Here is a 10,462-nt window from a genome sequence, read left to right as displayed (position 1 = left end):
CTGATCTTCTGGGTGGGTCGGGGCCCATTGCACTGGTTTTCAGGGGCACTTACCCAAGAAAAGCATTACCAGCAGTGGGGGGGGGGCGGGGGGTCAGGGCCTTTGTAAGCAATTTAGGTAGCAAGTGTTGGTGCTGTGCTGTTTAGTCAAGTTAGATTATACTGAAGGGATGGAGAGGGAAACGGCACCAGCCAACTCTTTTGTCCTCGGAGAGAGGAGTTCATGCTTGGTGCTGTCAGGGAAGCCCTCCCAGAAAACTGAATGAATTTCCCTCATGTGTCCTAGGTGTTTTTCATATCACTGCTTACACACTGTCTGTGTCCAGGCTGCTTGCCTGCCTGAAGAACTGCAGTGCATTTTGGGCTTTATCCAGCCAGGCAGGCTGAGTTTTAAAACTCCAAACTTTAAGGACCTGGTGTGGCAGGGACCAGTCCTAGTCTTCTGGGGGAGGGTCTCGCCAACTGGGATCAATGTAGATTTGATGCAGAAGGGCAGTTACAGCAGAGCTCAGGAGGATGGAATTTAGAACAAAGTACACTAAGCAGCCAGTGTCCAGGTTATCCTCCCTCAGCAGGTGTCTCTGCACCTCTGCTGAGTGATGGGGGAGGGAAATATCTCCCCCCAGCTCCTTTGTCCATGGAGAGGCAATGCCATCTCTCTCAGATGCACTCTATAAAGGGGGAACCTCCTCTACCACTGTGTCTCAGGAGACCCTGTAATCATGCTGTCCGCCCCCCGGGCTACCTGCCTGCCTTCTCCACAGGACCACTGCAGAATCCTCATGGCCCTATACCAGCCACACCATGGATGGACCTCTAAAACACTAGTTTTTGAGCTCCACTCATTGTAAACCCCCCCCCAAAATCATCCCTTCTAATTTTCCCAGTCAATGGCTTTGGGGAAGTGTTTTCCTTGTGAGGTCCCCTGTGAGCTGCTCGCTCTCTCTCTCACATTTCTCTGCGACCACAGCTCCCTTCCCTCTGCAGCACCCCCAATCTTTTTCTCCCCCAAACCACATCTCTGCACCTCCTACCTTCCATGATAAAGCCTCTTCTCTCCCTCTAGTTGTGCAGTTTGTTCTGTCAGTCCTAAGATTTCTTGGGCATTCAGAATGATTTAACAGTTATCTAGCTGTGTTTGAGGGATGAGGCAAGCCTAGGGTCCTCCTACTATGCTGCCATTTAGCTCCTCCTCCTCTCAGTGATCATTTTATTTAAAATTGCATTAGTTATTTCAGTTCATAGATTCTTTCTCTACTTGCTCTCCATTTGTGGGTGATATGCTGTTGTTCTCCATGGAAACTGTGTCTAGAGTTATTCAAACAGCACTGGTTGCTTTCTTGTCCCTCTTCTCCTAGATCTCTGTTGTTGTGTTGTTGTTGCTGCTATTGTTATTATCATTGTTACTATTTTGATTTGTTAGCAGTGTGTGAGCAGCAATAAGACAGTTAAATTTGTTTTGTGCACATTCCAATGCCAAGTCATTAAAAATCCTGAGATTGATGAGTTGGGAGAGTGACTTCTCAGTGTAAAACATACATTTTTGGGGATGGTCAAAAGACCAGACAGCACAAATGTAGGATTTTAGTAGAATTAGAGCGACTTCAAATCAACTTCTTATCTACTGAATCACTACACATGACTGCTTTATGTTGCCAGATACAGGCACGTTGTGGGAACGCTAAACAACTCAAAGGTGTTTCTGCTCTTATGGGATTGTGGAGGTTGTTTGTTGTTGTTGTTGTCTTAATTTCATTCAAGCAAATATAAGTAATTAAAGTGACAGAAATTTATTAGACATTAGAAATTGTGTCAGCAGACATTCATGGTTAACAGCAGGAATACCCAGGAATACTTCTGTGAGACACTCAAGACACATGCTTTTTCAGTGCTTGGTCTCTGATTGAGAAGCTGACACAACAATTTTATTTTAATAGAATCACTTCCTATTATACTCCATGCATATATGAGTCTCATCACCCCAAAACGTACCTTCATAAAGTTATTTGATATTGAGAAGAACAGATGCACATACAGAAGAGGGAAATGCTGATGAAAAGGATCAATGTACATGCAATAAAAGTCTGGTCTCATTTTTGTGTTGATTTTAAAAATAGCTCTAAGAACTACAAAGTCATTGCTTCCATTATATACTTTTAGATATGTCACTTAACTTTAGTAATCAGTTCTCCCAATGTATTTTTTCTTAGAGTCTGAGTTCTGGCTATATCCATTTTTATATAAATCCAACTTTTAAAAATCGCTACAGATTTGAACTAAGAACTTAATTCAAATGGGAAGACCTTTCTGCTCTGCACATTTGTGCTGATGTCTGGAGCCCAGTAATATCTCCTCTACTGCTCACAGGATGCCACGTGGACTGTGGTGCAGTACAATAGAGGGGGTGACTGTCAGAAGAAACCCCTGCCCCCAGGGTACCAGCACTCTGTGTACTTAGAGCACACAGCAGGCAGGGGCAACTTCAGGCCACTGTGGACCTCCCAGAACACTGTGAGCAGCTGCCAGATCTGCGCTGTGGGCGTGACTTGCAGACGTGCAAGGTAAGGGCAGTGGTTGTGGGCTTTGTGCTTACAGCCGGTGACTCTTCATGGCAGGCAAACTGCTGCACTCAAGGTTGGGAGATGTGTTTCCAGGTAGAAAAGGCCACGGCCATTTACATGGGGTGAAGTTCAAAGCTCTGATCACTTTCTCAGGCCTTTCTGGCCTTGGATAACAGAACAACAAAAAGCTCTTAACGAAAGCCCATAGATGTTCAGGGTTCAAGTTCGAGGGCCAATGACAATAATGACACACGTGATGCCTCAACTCCCTGTTCTTGCACACATCGAAGTGAAATTGCTGTACACCTAGAATCAAGAAAAGGCCTAAAAGCTTCAGGAATGAAGAGTGGATGTATCGTCCACAAAAGAATGGAAAAACAGATTAACATCAGACTTCTTATCAGCAACATTAGAAAGAGGAAGAAGAAGCAGCAACATATTTAAAAGAATGTAGGAAAATAACCTGCAACCTCGAATTCTATATTCAGCCAAAATATCATTCAATTTAAATAAAGTAATTTTCTGATGAAATGGGTATAGTATCAATGGAGATATAAAAGAAAGAAATATAAAAATGATAGAAGAAATGGCAGAAGTTGAGAAGCACAGGAGAGAGAGGTGGGAGGAAGAGAAGGATGGTAGGGCCAATGAGATACCAGCTGTAGTTCATCTGTCAAGACATAAAGATGCAAGCGGATTATTTAAAGATTATAAAGGAGCCAAAAGAGAACTAAAAATGATATAATTCTATTGGGATGGGTGGTAATGTGGATGAACAGGGAGAGGATAAAAAATGTGTGTATCTGCTAATTCAAAAAATAGCAGCACATGAAGTTAAGGACTGTATCTGGAGGCACATAAGACACAATTTTACTGACAGTGGGTCAGAGAAGAGTACAGATCTTTTACTTCTTTGGTTAGGTTTATTCCTCCATATCTGGAGGGGTGGTGGTGAGTGGGAGATGGGTTAAATGGGTGATGGGTGGGTATTAAGGACGGCACTTGTTTTGAGCACTGGGTGTTGTATCTAAGTGAAAAAAAAAACTATACTGGGAAAACAGCAACAAAAACAAAACAAAAAGCAACGGGTTAGAGAAGATAGAATCTTGTTTTTCTCTCATTTAACAACCAGTCCAGAGGTAGGCAGTGGCTGGAAAGAAGAAAGAAGTGAATGGGCAAAAAGTGCCAGCTGTGTACTTTTTTTTTTTTTTTCAAATCAAGGGAAATTTGGCTAATAACATCTTGACTTAGTTATGGGAAGATGAACCTCTTGTGTGTTTCTTGTTCATAATTAAGGGATAATGGCTAATTCAGGTTGGTAGGTCTAACATAATTCTTCCTGGAGACCACTGCTGAACCAGTAATTCCTCCTTAAATCCACATCTAACATACTGGTTTCCTCCCTTTAGACCATCTCATATGCCAAGATGTCACTATTTGTTCCTCAGACTCACTTTGGTGTAGGCTGAAATAATTACTGGAGTTATTGCAAGAATGTTTCAGCAGGTCTCCCATCTTTTCCAAGTTATCTAATGTACATCTTAGTTTTCATAAATGTAAATAATTACCATAAATCTCTATTCCATCATAATCTATTCTGCTGAAGTTCTTTTTTTTATATAACTTTTATTTTGTTATAGTAGTCACCATACAGTACATCCCCAGTTTTTGATGCACTGTTCCATGATTCATTACATGCGTATAACACCCAGCGCTCCATGCAATACATGTCCTCCTTAATACCCATCACCGGCCTATCCCAATCCCCTGCCCCTCCCCTCCGAAGCCCTCAGTCTGTTGAAGTTCTAATGTCTTCTCTTAAGTCAAAGGCAGAATTTTCTTCCTTGGTTCCAGGAACTCCCACAGTATCCTGAAGAACTCCTACTGTGCTTATCCCCTTTCTTCACTGTTCCCCAAAATAGCTACTATATAGTTTATTCCAAATACTTTATATCACTAATTGTTAAATGCCAAAGTTTGCAGAACTCCCTCAGGAACAAAATAGTGTTCCTTTTCTATGAATGCTGAGCATGGAAACATTCCTCATTTGCATGTCTTGCAGCTACCATGGCAAAGCTACCACTGGAGAACTTTCAACATAAACAACATGTATGTATATCTAGGATGGACCCAGTGTTACCAGAAGCTTCTGATTAGGGCAGAGGTGAAATAGGAGGATAGCATAGCCTAAATTTTCCTCATAAGCCCTCCAACTTGCCTTTTCTTGCTAATGAACAAAAACGGGTGAGGGGGAACTCTGATATTTTACTTGGCAACACTGTAAAATGAAATATCAGTTGACTCTGTGATTGTACTGATAACTGTGCTCTATATCCAGAAAGTGTGATTTAGTTGATTTGAGCATAGCGTGGGCTTTGGAATTTTTGAGATTCCCAGGTGATTCTGATGTTCAGACAAGTTTAGAAAATTACTGTGTTAGGGGCTAAAATAATTGAGGAAATGGAATACTCTGTTTCAGTCATTGAAAGTTTTCCATTTCTTCTCTTTTGAAAAAGAGAATATATTTCTCCCTTACGATTTTCTTAAATTTTTCTTTAACTTAACTTTTAAAATTTTGAGATAATTGTAGATTCACATATAGTCACTCATCCTACTTAATTCTTCCTTTTCAAGAATGTTTAAGTGATTTATTGACCTATTCCACATAAATTTGATAATAAGCTTGGCTATGTCTACAAAGACAAAAATAGTAATTACATTTAACTTATAGCTCCGTTTGGGAAAAAATGATATCTTTATTATATTGAGTTTTCCAATTCATAAACACATATGTCTTTCCATTTGAGTCTTTGATTTCTTGCATTAACATTTTGTGAATTTCAACATACAGATCCCGTATGTATTTTGTAAGTATACCTAAACATTACATTTTTTATTACGAATGCAAATATAAATATGAATCATCTCTATATAAGATTATATATAATATATAAATATTATATATCTATATCTATCTATATATATATATATTTTTTTTCTTTTTTAGACGGGGCTGGGCAGAGGGAGAGGGAGATTATCTTAAGCAGGCTCCATGCCCAGCATGGAGCCTGATGCAGGGCTCAGTCTCACAACCCAGAGATCATGACCTGAGTCAAAATCAAATCTGGATACTTAACTGGCTGAGAGCAAACCAGGCACCCTCATATTTAGTTTTTAATTTCCATTTATATATGTCCATTAGTGTACAGGAATATGATTGATTTTTGAGTGTTCTTATATTCTCATACCCTCTGAAATTTCTCTCCCTTTCTCTCTCTGTCTCTTATAGAGTCTTTGGGATTTTCTATGTAGGCAATCTTGTCATCTGAAAATAGGGACAGCTTTATGTCTTTCTCACCAATCTATATGCATTTAATTTTTTTCTTGCATTATTGCAATGTCTAGACTTTCTTTCTTTTTATAATAATTTTTTATTACGTTATGTTAGCCACCATACAGTATATCCTTAATTTTTGATGTAATGTTCCATGATTCATTACTTGCGTATAACACCCAGTGCACCATGCAATACGTGCCCTCCTTAATACCCATCACTGGCCTATCCCAATCCCCCACCCCCCTCCCCTCTGAAGTCCTCAGTTTGTTTCCCAGAGTCCATAGTCTCTCATGGTTCATTCCCCCCTGATTACCCCCCTTCATTCTTCCCTTCCTTCTCCTACTGATCTTCCTACTTTTTATGTTCCATAAATGAGTGAAACCATATGATAATTGTCTTTCTCTGCTTGACTTATTTCACTTAGCATAATCTCCTCCAGTGCCGTCCATGTTGCAGCAAATGTTGGGTAATTGTTCTTTCTGATGGTTGAGTAATATTCCATTGTATATATGGACCACAGCTTCTTAATCCAGTCGTCTGTTGAAGGGCATCTCAGTTCCTTCCATGATTTACCTATTGTGGACAATGCTGCTATGAACATTGGGGTGCATATGGCCCTTCTCTTCACTACATCTGTATCTTTGGGGTAAATACCCAGTAGTGCAATTGCTGGATCATAGGGTAGCTCAATTTTTAACTTTTTAAGGGACCTCCACACTGTTTTCCAGAGTGGCTGTACCAACTTGCATTCCCACCTACATGTAAGAGGGATCCCCCTTCTCCACATCCTCTCCAACATTTGTTGTTTCCTGCCTTGTCAATTTTTGCCATTCTAACTGGCATAAGGTGGTATCTCAAGGAGGTTTTGATTTGAATTTTCCTGATGGCTAATGATGTTGAACATTTTTTCATGTGTCTGTTAGCCATTTGTATGTCTTCATTGGAAAGTGTCTATTCATATCTTCTGCCCATTTTTTGATTTGATTATTTGTTTCTTGTGTATTGAGTTTGAGAAGTTCTTTGTAGATCTTGGATACCAGTCTTTTATCTGTAGTGTCATTTGCAAATATCTTCTCCCATTCCGTGGGCTGCCTCTTAGTTTTATTGACTGTTTCCTTGGCTATGCAGAAGCTTTTTATCTGGATGAAGTCCCACAAGTTCATTTTTGCTTTTGTTTCTCTTGTCTTTGGAGATATGTCATGAAAAAAGTTGCTGTGGCCGATGTCAAAAGAGGTTGCAGACCATGCTCTCCTCTAGGATTTTGATGGATTCCTGTCTCATATCAAGGTCTTTCGTCCATTTGGAGTTTATCTTTGTGGATGGTGTGAGAGAGTGGTCAAGTTCCATTCTTTTGCATGTAGCTGTCCAATTTTCCCAGCACCATTTAGTGAAGAGACTGTCTTTTTTTCGACTGGACATTTTTTCCTGCTTTGTCAAACATTAGTTTCCCAAAGAGCAGAGGGTCCATTTCTGGGTTCTCTATTCTGTTCCATTGGTCTATGTGTCTGTTTTTGTGCCAGTTCCATGCTGTCTTTGTGATCACAGCTTTGTAGTACAGCTTGAAATATGGCAACGTGATGCCCCCAGCTTTTTTTTCCTTTTCAACAATCCTTGGTGATTCGGGGCCTTTTCTGGTTCCACACAAATTTAAGGGCTCTTTGTTCCAGTTCTTTGAAAAATGTCATTGGTATTTTGATCGGGATGGCATTGAAAGTGTAGACTGCTCTGGGTAGCATAGACATTTGAACTACGTTTATTCTTCTGATCCATGAGCATGGAATATTTTTCCATCTTTTTGTGTCTTCCTCAATGTCTTTCAAGAGTGATTTGTAGTTTCTACAATATAGATCCTTTACATCTCTGGTTAAGTTAATTCTGAGATAACGTATGATTTTCGGTGCTATTGTAAATGGAATGGATTCCCTAATTTCTCTTTCTTCAGTCTCATTATTCGTGTATAGAAATGCAGCTGATTTCTGAGCATTGATTTTGTATCCCGCCACATTACTGAATTGCTCTATAACTTCTAGTAGTTTGGGAGTGGATTCTTTTGGGTTTTCCATGTAGAGTATCATGTCATCTGTGGAAAGAGACAGTTTGACTTCTTCTTCACTGATTTGGATACCTTTTATCCCTTTTTGTTGTCTGATTGCTGTTGCAAGGATTTCTAGAACTATGTTGAATAATAATGGCGAGAGTGGGAATCCTTATTGTGTTCCTGATCTTAAGGGAAAGGCTTCCAGCTTTTCCCCATTGAGAATGATATTTGCTGTAGGCTTTTCGTAAATGGTTTTTATGAAATTGAGGAATGTGCCCTCTATCCCTACATTCTGAAAGGTTTTAATCAGTAAAGGATGCTGTATTTTGTCAAATGCTTTTTCTGCATCAATTGAAAGGATCATATGGTTCTTGACTCTTTTCTTGTTGATATGATCTATCACACTGATCGATTTGCAAATGTTGAACCACCCTTGCATCCCAGGGATAAAACCCACTTGGTCTTGATGGATAATCCTTTTAATATACCATTGGATCCTATTAGCTAGGATCTTGTTGAGAATTTTGGTGTCCAAATTCATCAGGGATATCGGTCTGTAATTCTCCTTTTTGATGGGGTCTTTGCCTGGTTTGGGGATCAAGGTAATACTGGCCTCATAGAATGAGTTTGGTAGCTTTCCTTCTGTTTCTATTTTTTGAAACAGCTTCAGGAGAATAGGTATTATTTCTTCTTTAAATGTTTGGTAGAATTCCCCGGGGAATCCGTCAGGCCCTGGGCTCTTGTTTTTGGGGAGGTTTTTGATCACTGCTTCAATCTCTTCATAAATAATCAGTCTGTTTAAATCATCAATTTCTTCCTGTTTCAGTCTTGGTAGTTTATAGGTTTCCAGGAAGGCATCCATTTCTTCCAGGTTGTTTAATTTATTGGCATAAAGTTGTTGATAAAAAGTTTTTAATGATCCTTTCTATTTCATTGGTGTTGGTCATGACCTCTCCCCTTTCATTCATAATTTTATTAATTTGGATCCTTTCTCTATTCTTTTGAATAAGTCTGGCCAGTGGCTTATCGATCTTATTTATTCTTTCAAAGAACCAGCTTCTAGTTTTGTTGATTTGCTCTACTGTACTTCTGGTTTCTAATTCATTGATATCTACTCTCCTGTTCTTCTGTTCCAGCTCCAGCTTCTTGAGGTGAGAATATAAAAACTGCATTTTAGATTTTTCTATTCTTTTGAGTGAGGCTTGGATGGTTATGTTTTTTCCTCTTAGGACTGCCTTTGCAGTGTCCCATAGGTTTTGGACCGATGTGTTTTCATTCTCATTGGTCTCCATAAATTGTTTAAATTGATTTTTAATTTTTGCAATGTCTAGACTTTCAATACTACGTTGAATTAGAGTGGTGTAATGTGTATCTCTGCCTTCCTCCGTATCTTACGGGAAAAGCATTCATTATTTCACTATTGGGCATAATGTTAGCTGTCAGAGTTTTGTTTTTGCTTTTGTTTTATAGGTACTCTCTATCAAGTTGTAGTAGTTCGCTCTATTCCTAGTTTGTTGAAAACCTTTATTGTGAATTTGTGTTGGATTTTGTCAAGTGCCTTTTTTAGAGTCATTTGCTATTATCGTATTATTTTTCTGCTTTAGCTTTTGAGAAGATAAATCCCTTTAATTTCTTTCAAGTGTTGAATCAGGCTTATATAACTAGAACAAATCCCATGGGGTATAATTTTTAAAATACATTTCTAGTTTTAGTTTATTAATATTTTATTGGATATTTCTACATATAAATTCATGAGACATATTGATATTTAGTCTTTTTTTGTGTTGTCCTTGTCAGGGCCTTGTCCAGGCCCTGATGCACCTTTCAGGAAGAAGGGTTCTGCAGGGCTCTGACCTGAGCACATGCTCTGTCATGTCTTCTTCTTCTTTCTTCCCCTTTCTTTATTGGAGGGGAATGAATAGCGGAAGCACTCGGGGCTTGGGGAAGAGACATGCTTCCTTGTAAGTGAACATCTCATCTGAGTAAGAACTTGAGAGTTGAACAGCCTGGGTTCAGATTCCAATCCTGCCACTTCCTAGCTGTATGACCTAACCTCTCTGTGCTCCTCTTCTCCCAATCTAATAAAATATAAAAATAAGATCAAAATTTGAACATACAGATACTTACAGGTTAAAACCTCAGTTGAACTAGGAAGAACATAAATCTAATTCTTTGAAATATAACAAATTATTAATTGTGCAAAATTCCACATTTAGTGGATTAGAAATTTATAAAATTGCCATCAGCCAGGTGAAATAATACCACACAAGAGTATTTTTGATAACCTTTCTCTTGGAATCTTGCTAATGGCTTAAATAAAGACCCGAGGAATCTCATATAACCAAAATTATTGTCATGGCTTTAGGAATATTAGTGATAAAGAGAAGGAGGGAAGAGAAGAGAGGGAGAGGGGAGACAGAGAGAAAATGAGAGGAAGGAGGGAAGGAAAAAAAGAAGGAAGGAAAGAAGGAAGGGAGGGAGGGGAAAAAGTGAGAAAGGGAGGTAGGAAAAGAAAGACTGTCTTCTA

This window comes from Ursus americanus, chromosome 34 (genome assembly GCF_024610735.1).
Source record: "Ursus americanus isolate L20-20 chromosome 34, mUrsAme1.1.p, whole genome shotgun sequence".
Lineage (NCBI taxonomy): Eukaryota > Metazoa > Chordata > Mammalia > Carnivora > Ursidae > Ursus > Ursus americanus.
Note: the sequence above shows the minus strand (reverse complement) of the source record.